At 41.6% G+C, this 15,450-nt stretch overlaps 1 protein-coding gene across 4 annotated transcripts in view; it reads left to right on the top strand.

The window, feature by feature from the left end:
- Positions 1-15,450, top strand: part of LOC147456823 (uncharacterized) — a 132,616-nt gene that overhangs the window by 15,595 nt on the left and 101,571 nt on the right. Inside the window, exon 3 of one of the 4 annotated variants that reach the window (XR_015188035.1) lies at positions 1,949-2,243. The exons of the other annotated variants lie outside the window; for them this stretch is intronic. The gene's annotated coding sequence lies outside the window, so the exon portion shown is untranslated. Of the gene's footprint in view, positions 1-1,948; positions 2,244-15,450 lie in introns of those variants that run through there. 4 annotated transcript variants of the gene reach the window in all.

Raw genomic sequence — 15,450 nt, 5'->3', positions numbered from 1 at the left:
ATTAAGTGTTGAGGCGGTGTGAAATGGTGATTATAACGGGGAGAAGAGGGATAACCTTAGGGTAGAATTTAAGGATGGGGAATAGAAATCAATGGCTTGTATAAAGAAGGGTTGGCTTGTTGAAAGTAGCACTACTATTGGGAATTACGACTTAGAATGGATAGTCAGTGATTTAGGTGGCCATCATGGGGAAGAAGGGTAGAGAAGAAGAGTGTAGTTTTAAATAGAGGGAAAGGAAGGAAAAAAAAATAGCCGATTGAGTTCCATTTAGGGAGAGAAAGAGAGAAAAAAAAGTGCCGCTATCCTACATGCAAACACTAAAAAAATTGAGGTTGCAGTTGGTGATGCCAAAAAAGAGCATCTTTGACGCTACACTGTAGCATGTGGGAAGTAGTGGAAAAAATAAAAAGCATAAGGCGATAATGGCTCGACTAGATGGCTGATAGATTGCATGTATTTTGGACTGTGTGGTGGAAAAGGCTGTAGGTGGAAAAGAAAGGTTATAGGTAGTTGGAGGATTTGTCGTCTCTAATTGTTGCAAACAGAGAGAGGGAAAGAGAGATGGATGGTGGTGATAGGAAGAGAGCGAGAGAGAATATATGCAAACTATAGAGATAGAGAGAAGTGGCCGAGAGAGACTTACTATGTGTGTGGTTGCATGAGAGCATGAGAGAGATTCAGGTAGCTCAGCGTAGTTGGAAGGATAAAGAGTTGGGTGCTTGAGAATCGACGGATTGCGAGCTGCATTCACAAGGTGGGGTGGTAGCTTGCTGAGTTTGTCATGATGCATACACGATTTCTGAGTGGCTCTGCGATAGGCTATGGTTGCATGGTAATGAGCATTGTTGATGGCACTACATTTGCTATTATTGCTCCATCACTTGTTTTACTAGGGATGGTTGTCCCCTATAGGCGACGGTTGTCGCCTATAGGGGATGATCGATCAAAGGCCCCGTCAATAGGCTAGTTAGGAGCACTGGCGGTTATGTCTTTCTCAATCAAATTTGCCCAATGCAAACATAATAAACAACATCAATTTTGGGCAGGTTTCACATGGTGTGGTTGTTTGGCCCTCAATTTGCCCACACAAAGTCAAAATCGAGTTTGTTTGGTATTGGCCCTTGATAATATTTTGGGTTGCATGTTCCTTTAGAGGTTGAATACATATTTATCCTATTAAACACTTTCCCTACTCCTTCCAGTCTCCATTCTGGCATCATGAACTTTATCATACCTATGTGGTAATTTATCATGTAAAACATCTTTGTTATTTTCCTTCCTTCTACTAATTTATGATATGCACATGTTCCTCTCATATTAAAGATCCTCTAAATCATCTTTCTCCTTTCTAAAATTGTTCGAATGAAACTTGTCATGCCTGTTAAAATCTAATTTACTATAGCTCAATCCTAAGAGCTCTATGAGCACTGAGTGTGCCTCTAAGATTAACATGCATGGTCTCTAAACAAATCGAGGAGGTTTAATTACATAGGCATATTTGACCTACTATTCCTATGCCCAATATTCTTCTATGAAAAGATATACAATGAAGGCTTGATTGGTAAATACAAATGATAATTAAGTAAAAACATTAAGCAAATGCTTAAGCAGAATCATGAAAATTCACATCAGAATTTACACTTATCTTTGTATATACTTTTTTGTGTCACAAGTATGTTGTGAGGATTGTTTCCAAAAAGCTGCGATACCGGTGCTACAGATGAAGGTGCGAAGAGCCCTACAAAATGGAAATAACATAACATAGGTCATAAACAATGGATCCATGTACCTGGAAAGTTTCACAAACGCATAATCAAAGCTACACACACACACACACACACACACACACACACACACACACACACACACACACACACACACACACACACACAGAGAGAGAGAGAGAGAGAGAGAGAGAGAGAGAGAGAGAGAGAGATAGCACGTGCAGATAAGCGGAGTGCAGCACCAATATGGCGAGAGAGAAGAGAGGAGAGGAGACAATAATAGACACACGTACTGGGTGCAATCTCCCTTGTGCAACAATGAGCATTTTCCTCTTGCACGTATTTATTTATAGATTTTTTGAATACTCATAATGAGTATAGACTACCTGATCAGACATAATAATGATGATGGCTCATAAAGAGCACTTGAATAAGAAAATATACATAAATGTGATGCCCTTTACATAGCCCATAGCTCGAGCATGCTTTTGCCACCTGTCAGTTGTAGTAAATTTTAAAAAAATCAATTTTCATTACACGATAAGCATTAGTCCAATGGAAAGATAGACTTGAGAAAAGTGCCACTTGAGAAAACATTAGTGTTCTTTAGAAGAAATTTTATACTTATGTTTTTGAATGCTTCTCCAAGAGGGGAGTAATGTCAAGCCAAGGGCCAAAGGCCACATGCCGGTGTGAATGTAGCTCAAGGGTGCTTATAAACGGCTATGGCTTGATGGAGAGTGGACTCACAATATGCTATTTCCACATCTTGCATACATGACACAAAAAATAGATCGAGATGCACTGCATGTGATGCATTCAAAGAGCATCATCATAAGTAGAGGGACCAATTACCTTCTAAATATTAGAAGAAAGACAACTCAACACATAGTCCTCATCTTCATACAACTTGATAATGTAGCTACTTTGTATCACCAAAATTTATGTCTAGCCCTTCAAGAACTCTGATTACTAGTAGATTCTCTGTCGCAATAAGGTTGAAGTGAGAAGAAAACTGATTAATATCTTTCCATTTCTTGTTATTGCAGTCCCAAAAACGGGCCAAATGACTTAGACCTTTGTTATTCAAATTTTTGGCAGTGTCCCTCCAAAGAGGGTTCAATTGCAAATTACCGGCTTTAGAGAGCCAAGGGAACCTGTGAGTGATGGAGTTCTAGAAGTATCTGAATAACTCTCCCCACTCCAGTGCCTCTGCTACTCTATTTCACTTTCATACTAGCTTCTGCATTATTCCTCCCAGTTTTAGGTTGGATCACAAAGGGACAATCAACTTGTCGTGCATCTCTAGGCCTTCCCAATCATGATCCTTATCATGTCATGCCAAGGGAATAAACCCCGGTGGTCAAGCACCAGGCCCAAGGGGTCGACTGCTAGTGTGAGACCCCTAGAGGGACTACCCTGGAATGAACCTCCCAACCTTTGAGGCAGGTGTTTACATTGCTACGAGCAATGTAAACACCTACTACATATAACTTTTTTGCTACAAGAGAAAAAGTTATAGCCAAAGAGTCGAAGTGTGCTTTTCTCAAGGAGGAAAGTCACAATTTTAGGGCATGTTATCTCTGTTAATGGGATGCACATGGACCAATCCAAAGTGGATGCCATTTGGAGGTGGCCTTCTCCCAAAAACCTAGAAGAGTTACATATTTTCTTGGGCTTTGCAGGTTTTTATTGAAGTTTTGTTAAAAACTATGCTCATATTGCTGTGCCAATGATGGACCAATTGAAAGGCAAAGGGAGAACCTTTTGATGGGATGTCGCTCAACAACAAACTTTTGATACTCTCAAGGATGCATTAGCTACGGCTCCTATCCGCGCTATTGTTGATCCTTTGAAGCCATTTGTTTTGGAATAGGATGCCAATAATTGTGCTATTGGAGAAATCCTTTTACAAGAAGGAATGCCAATTGCTAGCAAAATTATTCTACTTATGTTCACAAACTCTATGCAATAGTGTCTGCCTTAAAGACATGGAGGCATTATGTATGGAGCTCAGTTTAAGATTGTGTTTGACCATGAAAGCATAAAATGGTTTACACAATAAACTGACTTCAAGGGTCAAAAGGCTTGGTGGGTTGAAATTCTTCAGGAGTATGATGCAAAGCTCCGGTATCGGAAAGGACAATACAATGTGTTGGCTGATGCTCTTAGTCGTATGCCTGAGATCAACTCTCTTTTGTTCACGGAACTTCGAAGTGAGTTTCTGGATTCTCTGAAGGGCAAATATGAGCATGACGATGCATACTCCAAAGTGTGGAGCTATGTGCAAATGAGGAATCCTTCTCACTCCAATGCTAGTGGTGTTTCGTTAACCTCCACACACAGTTCTCCTCCGTCGAGTAAGAGATGGAAGAAATTTTCCATAGATAATGGGTACCTACTCCACAAGGGGAGAGTTTGTGTAATGACGGACATGGACATTTGGTGCCAAATTCTTTATGAATGTCACGACAGTCCAAGTGCAAAACACCCAGAAATAAAAAATACTTATAATGCTCTCGTAAGACAATAGTTTTATTGGCAAGGTTTATACGTCTTTGTTCAAGACTGATGCAGAGCGGCTGAAGGCAGGAGGACTCTTACATCCACTAGAGATTCCTAATGGTAAATGGGAAAGTATCTCTATGGATTTCATTGTGGGTTTACCAAGGACTATATGAGGTCATGACTCGGTATGGGTGGTCGTAGACCGGTTGACTAAATTGTGCAAGTTTATTCCAACCAATTCAACAATAAAGACTATAGAATTAGCTAAGCTATTTGTGGACAATCTGTACAAGTTGTATGGATTTCCAAGTAACATTGTGAGTGATCGTGATCCCAAGTTTAACAGTCACTTTTGGAGGGCTGTGTTTAAATGATTGGGTACACAACTCAATCTCAATACAACACATTATCCAAAAAAGGAGGGTCAAACTGAACGAGCTAACCAAGTGCTAAAGGATATTCTACGAGCATACATTAGCAAGAAACAAATAGACTGGGAAGAGTATCTCCCTTCTTTTAAGTCTGTTTACAACAGTGCTAAGCATGTCATGATTGGTTTTAGTCCTTTCATGCTAATGTATGGTTTTCAACCTAGGTCACCAATTACAGTGGGGCTGACAGCCGGAAAACTCCAGCAGGTTAAGGATTTTATCCAAGACCATAAGGATATGTTGAAACTCACTCATCAAGATGTTCGCCAAGCAAAGGATCGGTATAAGAAGTATGCTGACGAGAATGTTCTCAAGTTACCTTCAAGGAAGGGGAAGAGGTATTTTTGTGTGCCCCAAAGCATTCATAAAGTTTGAAGACTAGGCCAACACCTAAACTATCTCCGAGGTACTGTGGGCCTTTCAAGGTACTCAAGCGAGTTGGTGATTGTGCTTACAAACTCTCGTTACCAGCACAGTCTCATGTCCATCCGTTATTTCATGTAATCCGTTTACGTAAATGCTTGCATGGGTACGACAACTTCATTGACCAACATATTTTGGTTGATTTTTTTGAGCTTCCTACCCAACCTCATGAACCTGAACGTATTCTCGACTATCATGATTTACGTATGCATCATCATGTGCGTCGACAGTCTCTTGTCAAGTGAAAAGACCAACCTCAAGAAGGTGCCACTTGGGAAAACATTAGTCTTCTTAAGAAGAAGTTTCCCACTTTTGTTTTCAAGGACGAAAACACTTCTCCGAGGGAGGAGTAATGTCATGCCAAGGGCATAAACCCTAGTGGTCAAGGACTAGGCCCAAGGGGCCGACTGCTAGTGTGGATAGGGAATGAGGCCTAGGGGGCTATATAAAGGGAGGTTTGGAGGTTCATTGTAGGGCAGTCTCTCCAAGGGTATCACATATCATCCTAGACCATGCTTGGTCTTGCTCAGAGATTGCCAAAAGAATTTTGTCACAATAGGTCTCTACATGGATAATATGGTTGATAATCCCCAACCCTCCTTGCTCCACCGGTCTCGCAATGGATTCTCATCATTCCCATTGCAAAGGCATTGCATATTTGGTGTTGTTTTTCCACAGGAATTGTTTCACTGGTTTCAGAGATCTCCTTCCAATGGCACTTAGCTATCTTGAGATTCAAGCTATTGAAGGCTATGTATGGGATCATAAACATATTAATCACTTTCACCCTGCTCTGGAAGGGGAGCAACACATACTCCCATCTTTGTATTTTTCCTTGACCTTGTCCAAAACCTATTGGAATCTTTGCTTGTGAGTAACCCCAACCCCCAACAGAGCAACAAGGTGTCTAAAGATCTTACCTTTTGAAACAACCTCTCTGGTCCACACAATGGATCAAAAGAATTGTTTTTAGACAAACAAATCAATCTTGATTTTTCAACATTGCATTTTGAACCTGAGACCACCGTGAATGTTTGCATAATCTTTAGAGCCTTTCTAACCATTTGAGGCCAGGATTTGGGAAAGAGGAGAGAGTCACCCACAAACAACTTCGCTCAAGGATGTTCATTGTTGTGCAGGGACAAGGCTTGGATCTCCCCTCTCGTAGCATTGTCTTCAAGCATTGTAACCAATGGATGTGAGACGATGGTGTAAAATAGAAGAGGAGCAAGTGGGAGTCCTTGTTTGATAAATCTCTTGATCTTGAAAGTGCCCACAATTTTGTTGTTAAATAGTAGCTCAGAGTGGCTTCCAACATTAAAGGTGATAGCTAACTGACACATATGTGGCCCAAAGCCTTCATGACCTTCTCAATGAATGACCATGTAATTCTATCATATGCTTTGTCAAGATCAAGATGAAGCAAAACACAATCTTGCCTGGTGCATGCTACATATTCTACTTTGACCATGGTTGCCAAGATATTATCATAGATATATCTTCCTTTGATGAATCCATTTGGTGAGGAGTGATAGATTCATCCAGAATGGGAAAGAGACTTAGGGAAATAGATTTGGCAATAATTTTGTAAGCCACTAACATCATGAAAATGGGCCACCAACGCTTCCGTTGGGAGCAACATATGTGCTTCAGGATGGGTTTAATGAGTCCCTTAATGCCTAAATCTAGGGCCTTACTGACCAGGGTCCAATTGGCCATTTGCGTGATCAGGGACTTTAAATCCTCCAAAAATTTGTAGAAGAACTTTGTAGTTAGGCCATTCCACCTCGAGGATTTTTCTTTGCCTAGTGCCTTTAGAGAAAAAAACATTCTTCCACAGTAAAGGACTTCTCTAGGAGGTTAGCTTTTGATTTTGTCACTGTTTTCTTAACGTTCCTCAAGAGCTTGTCCTTTGATTCCTCCACTTTGGCAGAGCGGCCTTCTAGCTGGCCTATTATCTAGCTTAAGTGATCAAGCATCATCTTGGACATTCCTTCTTGGTCCTTCACCTCATTCCCCTCCCTGTTTTGCTAGCCTTGAAAAAGTGTGCTTGGTTAGCCGCCTCGAGCTGCAAGTAGGTTTCTTATGGATAAGAATCTAGCTTTTTTGACTTCTATGAGCTAAAGTTCAGCCAGGTCAGTTTTGGCTTGCAACCAACTTCTGTGTTCAACTTCAGAGGCTATCCTTCCTGTGTTCAATAGTAAGTTGTTCAAATTTGCCTTCCAATTGATTAATTTGCTCCTCTTGAGATTTCGAGTCAATCTAGGGCATGCAATTTTGATCACTTTCTGAATGTTCTTGGTGACAAAGGAATCGTAGGCTTTAGAGTTATCTGCATAGACATCTTTACCAAGCTTACATAAAGCTTTTTTGGCCATGCTTTTAAAAAGAGGGTCTTTGAACAGGTGCTCACCCATTGGGATTAGCTTTTTAGACCCTTTAGAGTGGTGTCCTTCTTGGCTTTTTTGAGTTTAATGGGAGACTGGAAAGTGATCTGACAACCATTGGGAAGTTACTACTTTCACATCCAATAGCAACAAAATGCAATCGGCTCAAGGGGTACATCTTTAAGAAACTATACATATAGCTTGCGCTCAAAGGGTATTAAAAAAACCTCTTTACTTACATGTTTAAGGTAATAAAATGACCCCTTTTTCTTAAAAGACTTATGGGTTTTCTTCTCTAAAATCAATTAAAATCCCCTTCTATTAACATAATCTTGATAAACTTTTAAAATTTTGGCAAATAAAAAACCCATTCATTTGAACTCACGCGTGTTACCATATACATGTGGTAGTGATGTGTGTGAACACACTTAGAACCACCGGGGAATTTTTTCCCTCAGTAGGAGGTTTCTTTTCTCCTAGAGCTTGTTCTGCTCAGAATTTTTATTTGGGCTCATTTCTACCTCAGTTTCCACTACAGGCAGTACTGCACATGCTATTTCGTCATTTTGTGCAAGATTTTTGTCATTGCCGTTTTCTACATACCAAGTCCCTTATAGTCTTCTATGGTTTGTGCTATATAGCACGTGTTGTTCTCGCTACATTTCTCCTATTTTTGGGTAGTTTTCACATCAGGTGCATGCATTTTCCACGACTGACAACAACAAAGATGTGTTTAAGATGTTTACTGTTGAGGATAGAGTGGATGTGGACATGCAATTACCCTACATGAGCTTATATGATGCAACATGTCCTTGTATCAAAGGGCGTTTGGAATATTGTGCAGGGCAATGATGTAAGTTCTGGTTCTGAGGATGTAGGCGATGTTGAGGATGTTGCAGGTTTTGGTGGTAGGATTGCTGTTGCGAGAGATGTTTTGCCTACAACTGAGCAAGCTCATTGGGATGTAAAATATGCACATGCTCATGTTTTGATTGTGTTTTCTGTGAAGTGCACTCATATTCATTCAACAAAATATGCAAAACAGGCTTGGGATATTCTGGCTGGTCTTTATGCAAGTCGCAATGAGGCTAAAATTGCATTATTGCGTAAAGAGCTAGAGTCAAGGATTATGCATGAGGAAGATGAGATAGACACTTTCCTTGCTGGTATCAAGGATACCAATGAGAAACTTATTTCTACAGGTGAAGTCATTTCTAACAGTTCCCTTGTGCAGACTGTCCTTGATGCTTTGCCAGATTCTTACCACACTTTTACTAGTACTTGGAGACTTATGACCCAAGGAAATCTAGAAGTTGTCAAGTTTGATGCATTATGCAATTGCTATCGCAAGAGTCACTTTTCAGAAAAACAAAGCTAAATAGCATGCAATTGAACAAAGCTTTATTGCTGCTCAAATTGGTGAATTTAAGGCTGATTTGAATGCTACTTTCAAGATGAAAGATTTGGGGCTGCTGCATCATTACTTGGGTATACGGTTTAAGCAGTGTGATGGTGGTAATTCCTTGTGTCAGACAAGTTACATGGAGACATTGCTATGTAAGTTTGGACTTGAGGATTGAAAACCTATTGCCACTCCCATGGAAACAAGTTTGAAATTGAGTCTTCATGATGCTTGTGATCTTGCCGATGTCACTCTTTACCAAACTGATGTTGACTGCCTTGGTTATGTATGCAACACGAGACCGGATATTCAGTTTGCAGTCTCACATGTCATCAGATTTATGCATAGCCCAAGGCCTAGGAATTGGCAGGCTATCAAGCAAATCTTTTGCTACTTGAGTGACACTTTACATCTTGGGTTGTTTTATCTCAAGGGAGGATTGTTGCCGCTAGATCTACATGTTTTTTCAGACTCAAGCTAGGCTGGTTGTTTTGGTACACGAGTGTCCACACGTGGTTTTTGTTTCATGCTCGACAATCATGCATATCATGGTTGAGCAAGAAGCAACCTACTGTGGCCACTTCTACTTGTGAGACTGAGTACATGGCATTCTTTACAGCTACGGTTGAATGTGTATGGCTCATACGCCTTATGGTTGATTTGGGTGTTGGACATGACACTTCCAACACTATCTACACTGATAGTTAGAGCGCATTGGCACTTGCGAGGAACCCAATTTTTTCGTGCTCGCACAAAGCACATTGAAATGCATTACCACTATGTCAGGGAGAGGCTCTCAGTAGGAGAGATCAACTTGGCTTACGTGCCTACACAGGACAACCTTGCAGATCTTTTCACAAAGGCATTGTCTCGTGAAAAGTTTGAAGCTTTTCACAAATCTTTGCGCTTCCTCCCCTTTGTGGATTGATCATGTCCTCAAGGCATGGCGCTTCTCTATACTCTATGTGCCAGCTTTCGTTCACCGCATCATTCCTAGGGGGGATTTGTTATGATATACATGTGGTAGTGATGTTTGTGAACACACTTAGAACCGCCGAGTCATTTTTTCCCTCACTAGGAGGGTTTTTTCCCATTACATTGTATATATGTCCATCACTCTTTAGGGCTATCTTATCTATCCTAAGTAATACACTCTCAGTTGTGTGCCTTGAGCTTCTTTCATTTTATCCAAGCTATGTGTGTTTCCCTGCAACCCTAATTCCACCATGTCTAAGAGGTGAACCCCCCGAGCCAGTCGGCTTAGTGAGAGGAGTAGCATCTGTCAAGGCGAGAAGTCGCCCGTGCATATTGGATGCTGGTGTATGTGAAACCGAGTGTGCTGCTCCACGACCAACCTCCCGCAGGTCCACCAACGCCCACTTCTCACAAACGATAAGCCATTTAGCTTTTTTGAAGCCATCTAACATGCTGGAGGATCCTGTTCTTTCATTACTCTTCTCCACCTTATTAAAATCTTTGACTAGGATCCACTCCCCTTCTACATGGAGATCTTTGAGTTACTCCTACAATCTCGCTCCTTCTTTCGCTATGCAGGGCCGTAGATGTTGATGATGGTAATTGGTTGATCTTACCACTTGACCTTGGCTCCAAGAGCTCTCTCAGATGGGTGATTGAAGACCACCTTGGGCTCTAGGTCCTTACCAACAATGGAAAGGACACGATTATACCCATAAACTCCCTCCCCATAAAACACTAACTTCTTCCCAAATGTTTGTTTTCTTCTGCTATGCACATCCAGGTGGTGTTCTTGGATGGTCAATAGTTGATCTCCTTGCCTTTTCTAACTTCCTTCCAAAAGAGGGAACTCTTCTTCTGGGTTTTCAGGCCTTTCACATCCCACGATTGAATAGTTAGCTCTTCCATTACTGAGAGAGGCCCGGACAAACTCTTCCACTTCAAGGAACTCCTCCTCCGTCCCCTCTTTTCGGTTATCCTCCTCCATTAGTGTTGTGAATGCTATATTGCTTAGTTGTCATGAGATTCTCAGGATTGGCATCCTACAACACCTTGTTATAGATGAAGGGGTTTTGCAGACATTTGGTGGGGCTTCCTTCAGCTGCCCAACTGCCCCCACCTAGTATTTGAGTCGCTTGCACAAGATGTTAGCGATCTGATGCCACCCTTCATCATTCTTTCTGTAAGTGGGTGACATCTTTTGCACCATAGGGGTTGACGTTTTTTATTAAGTGATGGAGGAGAAGTGGTAACGAGGGATGTCCTTACTTTGCTAGAGTGGGCTTGGATTGTCTTCTCTTTTTCTTCAATGGTTATTGTGTTCACATTGTTCTGCCCCTCTTCCCTTGATTGAACATTATTCTCTTGATGTAAGTTTACTCACTCATCTGTTGTTTGGGATAGTGTTGATACATCTTTCTCCCCAACGATCATGCCTACAACCATGGTCAAGGCGACGAGGCAAGTCCTAGCAAATTGCCCAAATTTGTTGCACTTAAAGCGCGCAATATGTACATTTAAGGCCTCATAAGGTAATATGTACATTTTCTTGGTAATTCAGTTCCTCCACTCACAATTATGGGTTTTGGGCCCCCCCCCAAAAAAAAAAAAAAGTAATTTAGTGAGGTTTCTTGTTTTAATGAAACTTTGCACATCAAAGTACTCAAAGATCTTTGTCATTTCTAAGCATTCATGCATGCCGAACTGCATGCTAAAGTACGTGATACAACCAATCTTTGTAATGCACGCATGTGCTGATTCCCAAGTTTTTCACGCTTCCAAAAACTTTTTTTGATTCCAAAGCATGTCGAGGCTACAAGTTGCCATGGTTGATAGTCAACCTTGCTGGAGGCTACGCTGACCGATTGCTCAAAAAAGAAAAAAAGGGGAAAAGTTTTTACATAAAGCTTAGAGGTAAGTTGACTAAGTATGAAGGGTTTCTATGGTAATTGTTGAGCTCCAGGCTAAAATTAAGTAAGTAGGCCGTGCCAATTTTGAAACCATTAGTATTAAAGGGAATCTTGGAGGATTCTTTCAATGCTTCGAAGTGAAAAAGCAAGGAGGAGACATGTCAAGGGGGAGAGAAAAATGGAAATTCCACGTGTGTGGGACAACACGTGCTTTGGTCAGATTGCGAGGGTCCTGACTCTTGTTTGGCAGCAAGTTGTAGAGAGAGAGAGAGAGAGAGAGAGAGAGATTGATTTTGCGGATGAGATCACCAGCAAGTCATTGCTCGAGTACACTGCGACAATCCAGGATGCTACGCAACAAGATTTCGTCAACAGTCGAGGGGGTGCTTTGGTTGCGGGGTGGTGCAGTGCAATGGAGCAAGTAATGGAGGCGGTCCGATTGATTGAAAGTTTGAGTGATGTGAGAGAAGTCAACATGCAAGCGGACAAGGAGATGCCCAAGGAGAGAGGGAAAGAAACGGGGGATCATTTTTCTTTGGTCCAATCACAGTAGGTGGGATAGAGATTGCTTTTGCATTGTTTGCTGGCAATGTGGACAGATGGGTATTGTACTAGAGACTGATCTCTGCTTGATGCTCAGCAAAAGGCAACATTTTAAAGCAAGGCAGTGGCTTGAGCTCTCCTTGGTATGGTCACATGAGAGGAGGGTGGTTTGTAGGTCCATACGGGCAGGATCGGTAGACCTGTTTCTTTGTCTTGCTGCTTCAACTTTGGGCTTGTAGAAGTGAGTTGGTGGGCTATCTTGCATGTTGCTTAGGAGGAAAGGACCGTGCAAATGAGGCCATGGCAGAGGGCAAGAGTAGCACATATGATAGTGATGGACAGATGGCGAGGAATGAGGCCAATAGAGCAGGAGGAGGACGTGGAGGAGAGAGAGGTACTGTCAGGAGTGCACATGAAGAGAGAAAGAGGGTTGTCGTCTGTAAAGAAAACGATAGTGAGGATGGTTGCTCATGCTCCTTCTTGCAGCTGCACCGAGTGGCCCCAAAGGTCCAGGTTGGTGTGTGTAACAAGCTCATTCTGAGTGCAGCCTTGCAGGTCAAGAGACTTGCAGAGAGTCGAGGCTGATGTTGAGGAGCGAGCAGCAGATATGAAGAAAGAGCAACGAGGAAAGCTTCAAGGAGACATCTGGGGATTTTTTTAGGCTCACTACGTAGGCATTGCTGAGTGCGTCTGTGAAATGGCACTGAGAGAGAGCGATGGCAGATGCAGGGAGATGCCTGTGCAAGGGTGTTGGAGCGGAGGGAGAGAGACGGTGCACACAGAGGCAGAGACCAGCCTAGGGGGTTTTTGCTATTCTTTTTTCATTTCGTGTTGAAAGATTCGATGGGAATCTTGGAGAAAAATTAATTGAGCTGCCGAATTGTAGACCCAGTAACTAAACGTAGTTAGACTTGTTCACGGCTATGCTCTCTCATGCCATTTTTGCCATCTATGTAATTAACAAATTAACCATTTTTTGGTAGCAAATCGCACACATCTCGTGCGAATCGATATAAAGGTCTTTATGAGCGCACACAATCGTTTGGTCGCCTTTGAATCCATGACCGAGTCACGAAAGAACAAAGACTCAACCAACCAACCTAGGTCCTTTGGACTATTAACTAATTAACCTTAGGTGGTGCCACAAGCCCGACCTTTCTCTATGAGGCAAAATGAGGTTTTCAAGGACAATGAGGAGGAGAAGCCTACACATGGCCCACTTCCAACAGTTGGTCAACTTGTAGCTTCAGCTCTACCATGTCACTCGATATCAAGCTGCACTAGTAAGAGTTTCAAAATAGCTTGTTCAGATCTTGGAGACCAAACTTTAAAAATGTTGAAAGTATCCAACACATTCTTAATTACAGCAACATACTTGTGTAATTTAATACTTAGTAAAAGCACTCGAAGGAGTTGCTTAAGGTTTTCTTGAAAACGTTAATTCAGATTTGAGCACATCAAGAAGAAACTAAAGACAAGATAAGACATAGATTGCATCATTAGAGTTCATTTGTGATGGGCACCCTTACACTTTAATTTTCCAACATTTTAACTTTTTTTTTTTGGCATTTTAGCGTATTTTTTGAAGGTTAGCTTACATTTTCACCCGTTAAAAATGGATAAAGTATCCCAAATCGGGTAAAATGCTTGCCAACAAAAAGCAACCTTAATTGCACGAATACACATGCATCTTTTTTTTTTTTGTTGACAAAAGTCACAATGGTTGACATCTTATGTAGATAACATTTTGGGCCACGAGTACTGCCAGCCGCCTTCGGTGGCCTCTCTCTTTCTCTCTCTTCCGCTCCCCTTCATCTCACTTGGCATTTAAGCTCATCTCACAGAGAGAAGGGTTATGTACTCCGCCATATTATGTTAGTAGATAGCATGTAGATGTTGGTAGGAATATCTCGTATCTTTGTTTTTTTGCCATACTCACAATTGTGAGTGGAAATGTTTTATAACTCAACAAAGAATGTACAATGAAGCTCAAGCACTATGTGTGCCTTGAGGGACAACATTTCCAAAAAGGGGTTGTCCAAATTATAAGCAGGAGACCCTGTGTTTTCCTTATCCCAACAGCTCTAGCCATATATCAACAATCTACTTAGCCCTAAATGGCACTACCCAAACTACTTATGCAACTTGAGCACGTTTCTATTTTTTTGGCTTGCAGAGATGAATCTACTCTTGACCATATAAAATATTTAAGCTTGACGCTTTCATGCATGATAATGTTGAATTGATCTACCACAAGGTTTCTCTCAAAGGTATGAAGGTTTTGAGATTTCCAATTCTGCTTCAAATAGAAGTATCTGGTTATTTGTTTGCACACTAGAATTGCTTGGTTTTGAAATCCTCTCCCTCCCAAAGCCAAGTCATTCCTAAAGACGTGTATCTTCCATGACACGCATTTTAACCCCTTGAGGGAAGGTAATTTTTATATAGACACTTTAGACACTGCTTTGCACCGAAAGCAAGTGTCTATGCCAATCCCTCTAGCAAGAACCTTTTTCCTAGTTGGGATAGCATATCATCACAACACCCTCCAAGTGAATATCTTTTTTTTTTGGGTGGCAAATGTTAAGTATGGAGTCTGATTTACCTTGTAATCTTCTGTGATAAAAGCGCATATTTGTAAGGCCCCCATTATGAGAAGAAGCCATCGTGCGTGAAGGAAAATCACTCGCTGGAAACCAAATTTTTTATGGCAAAAATCAGGGGCAACTTTAGGGGCCTCGGGGGTAGAAGCCCCCGAAGACTTTTTTTTTCCTTCATCGGAATATTCCTTTTCATCGGAATATTATGATCGGTCGGCGGCCGGAAAGTGATCGGAAAACAACCGATCAGTTGGCCGATGGCCGGTAGTCAATGATCGGTGGCCGAATTCAAAAGCGGACTTGTCTTCTCAAGGGCGGCCACACATGGACGGATTGAAGGGTCCGATTTGGACTTATCTACATAAGGACGGCTACACATGGCTGCCTCTTATGAGAAAGGGCAGCCCTTTTGGCCTATAAAAGGAGGCCATTTCTACACACATTTCATAGTGTGAAGTTGATGCAACAAGGTGAGTGTGAGGTGGTGAGAGTGAAGCAAGGTGGGAGCTCCATTAAGGATATAATCCCTTTGTAAACTACTTCTTGT

Source organism: Adiantum capillus-veneris, chromosome 5, assembly GCF_014529385.1.
Source record: "Adiantum capillus-veneris isolate H3 chromosome 5, ASM1452938v2, whole genome shotgun sequence".
Taxonomy (NCBI): Eukaryota; Viridiplantae; Streptophyta; class Polypodiopsida; order Polypodiales; family Pteridaceae; genus Adiantum; species Adiantum capillus-veneris.
This window is presented reverse-complemented; position numbering and strand designations above follow the sequence as displayed.